We start from the raw sequence: 3,459 nt of genomic DNA, 5'->3' as shown, positions 1-3,459 counted from the left end.
AAACAGAGACACTTTATGGAACTACAGTTACACAAATTGCAACCAAACATAACAAGCCCAGTCAGCCTTAGTTTCTACTGCTGTTTGCTTACCATTTGTAGCACCGATCAGTACCTGCTAATGGCATTGCATTGTCTTAGTTTAACTTATTAGTACAGATTACTCCACGACTGAAAACAATACATTTTGATACCTGCTTTTGATCTTTCCCTAGTTTTGTTCTAGTACAGTTTCATTTACTTCTGTTACCAGATTCGTCAGAATCAGATATTTGGTGCTTTGAAAGGTCCCAGGTTACTGAGGTGAATGCTCTGAAACAGTCACCTGAGTGAAATGACTTAAATAACACAACTCTGCAGGGGTTGGTTTCTTAGACAGCATGCGGGTTACCTGAATGAGGATGAACCCAATAAAGGAGCAGGCAGATCAGGCAGTGGTGGTGTCCTCTAGCAGACCTACTCCCAGTTATACAGCTTTTTTTTTGCCAGTTCCTGTCAGGAAAAAAAAAAAAAGTAGGTGTAGGCTTAATGCTAGGATGTGTTCCCTGGGCAAGTTCTTGCCAAAAGCCATCTTTGTGGAACAAAAAACCATTACATCATAATAATTTTAAAGAATTATGTGAAATAAGTGCAGGATATGCTCACTCCATGTAATTTATTAGTTCCTGTGCTTCATCAATCTTTCAGTCTCTTCTGCAACAGCTTATTTTTTGCTTCCATGGTACAGAGGTCTGCCATTCCAGAAGGAGGTAAAGTTATCCAAAGTGGGAAAAAATGCCTGGGAATTTATGAACTAGATACATGAAGACATAAAAAAATCATAAAAAAGATTAAATACAAAGAAGTGGTGCAATGATTACAACTCTGGGGCAGCATAAGGTAGGAATTAAAAGCACTTTCTCCTCTTTTAAAAATATATTGGAACAAAAATTTAAGAGTCAGTTGCATAAACTTAGTTTTACTCTAAAGTGGTTGATTATGGTTGTCTCTGATCTTATTCAAGAGCCAGGAATCAGCTGTATTTATTTATTTGATTGACTTATACCCATTCAGGATATTTGTAACCACTGAGAAAATATGTAAGTCAGTGGATGGAGATATTTCATACTGAATAATGCCTAATGAGTCACTGAAAAGGAGGGAAAAATCTTTTTTGTACCCACTTATACAGTCAAGGTAACATAGCAACATTTGTAGCTCCAAAGACTAGATAATGTTTAATTCATGTAGCTATGGAGTTTCAGGACCATCTCTTGAATAAGTTAAAAGTAAATACCTTTCACGACAAAAAAGTTAATATGTTTTACAGAACATGGGCAGGGGGAGGAAGAGAGAGAGCGAGAGAGAAGGAAAGCATATGTGAAGGGAATAAATCTGTCTAGACCCCTGGAGTACTCCAGAGGAGATAAGTTTTAAAAGCTCTCATAAGAACAGCTTCCAAATATTTGTGTAAAAGGCCTCTGTCACTAAGGCATGTGAAGTTTAAAACAATACTAAATAAATAAACCTTCACAATATTTTAAAAGAGGAGGAACTGAGCTACAGAGACACTAAAAGCCTGATTTCCCTTTCCCTTCCAGTAGGCTTATACCATTACAGAGCCATGGATGTGAGAGAAAGCACTTCATGTTCGCAGCAAGATGAGTGGGAGATGCGAGCAGCTGCCAGCTCGTGTCTGGCCGTAGTTCTCTTGGGGGGCAGCTGGGAGTGCTAGAAATGGGACTCAGCGTTGTGTACATGGAAACCAGTGTGCCCCTCAAAGCCTGAGCTGCCGAGCTACGTTTCTCTGTTACCCCATGCATGCTTATCAGCTTCTATTGACCAAGTACTATCCATCACTGTTGCAGTTCTTGCCACTTATATCACTGTTCATTATTACTTTTTTATGAGTTAGTGATGCAGAATTACATCCCAGCATACAGCATGAAATACTTGTCCCTTTGAAGCAGCATCTCTAGATGAAAACCAGACTGATCTGGTGGCTGTGTGGACAATTAGTTCGTCTGAGAATGGAATGAGGTAGATTTTCTCTACAAGAATTTTTAACTCCCAAACGCTTCAGGGCAAAATGCGATTACTGTATCTTACTGCACATCTCAGAGCTTAATGAGGCATTTGGTGTTCAGAGGATGAGTAATTTCTGTTACAGGAGTGACTTTGCTAAGGTCTCTCTAAATTGATGTGAGCTCTCCTAGGCAGTCGGTATGCTATTACTAAGTTCGCTTTAGAGCCTTGCACAGTAGTGCCTTATCTCGAGGTGTGCTCCGGTGCTCTGCTGTAATATAAATGTTTCCTAACAATATAGTGGTAAATCAGAATGATTCAGAGCATTTGTGGTGTCCTGAGGCAGGCCCAGGCACTTCAGCATTTTCTCTGTCTGAATCGTGGGAGCTGGTCCTGAGAGAGGACATGGCCTGGTTTGCCTGAGCTGCCTTCAGAGAGCCTGTTAATTCTCCCGCGCTTTGGGTTTCTTGTGTTCCTGATGGTTAGTTGATCCCGAAAAGTGAATTTTAGTTACTGATGATTGTTTTCATTTGCAAGGTTACTTATATATAGATATGTTTATACATAAATTTAAGCACATATATGCATTTATAAAAATATGTAAATGTACATATGTCAAAATATAGATACATATCTGTTTCTCCAATGGCCAAAGGAAAAGGAGAAGGAATAGGAAGAAGAAATAATGAAAGAAGCACAAAAATGTCAAAGAATGATGAAAGATCAGTTGCTGGTTTACTGAAGGTCAGCTTTATCTTGATGATAGTGAAGACTTTGCAGTAGCAGAAACCATCAGGCTTTTGTTTCATTGAACTATAGTTCAAAGATTTTAAATAGCGCATTTTCCTAGATACTCTTCCAACGCCGAGGTAAGCCCGACAAACAGGCCAGTAAGAAAAATGTTAGCATTCTATGCAGGAGAACTGTGTGCTACTTTCAACCTTATCTTTCTGCTAGCCAGTCCAAGCAGAAGCAGCTTAGAGAGTTTTCACTATCAGCACATCACTCCTGCATCTCCCTAGCTGTTAGTATGACTGAAAATATTTAATTGTTACTGCTACTTCCACACAAAATGTGAAAATGACTGTTCTTTCCATTAAAATGGAAAAAATTGAACAAAGAACAATCAGGGAGAGTTTCTGTGAAGTAGGATAGCTTAAAATATGTTAAATAGGCTTGTTTGCAAAAAAATATTCCAGCTTTAAACCTGAACTAGTTTCAGTGATGTTTTTCACAAACAGTTGTGCCAGCATTCTTACAATCTCATATGTCAATCCTATTTTCTGACAAACGATGACCATAGGACTATCTCAGAGGTATTTTGAGTTCTCCTCCTGCTTATAAATATTTCTAGCACCTAAACAAGGACTGCACGATATGATAGAGGTGACAAGTTAGCATGAGCATTTACAGATACAACCAGTACAGCTATTGCACAAATATCTTTGGTTAAAAA

The sequence above is a fragment of the Nyctibius grandis genome, chromosome 6 (assembly GCF_013368605.1).
Source record: "Nyctibius grandis isolate bNycGra1 chromosome 6, bNycGra1.pri, whole genome shotgun sequence".
Classification (NCBI taxonomy): Eukaryota; Metazoa; Chordata; class Aves; order Nyctibiiformes; family Nyctibiidae; genus Nyctibius; species Nyctibius grandis.
Note: the sequence above shows the minus strand (reverse complement) of the source record.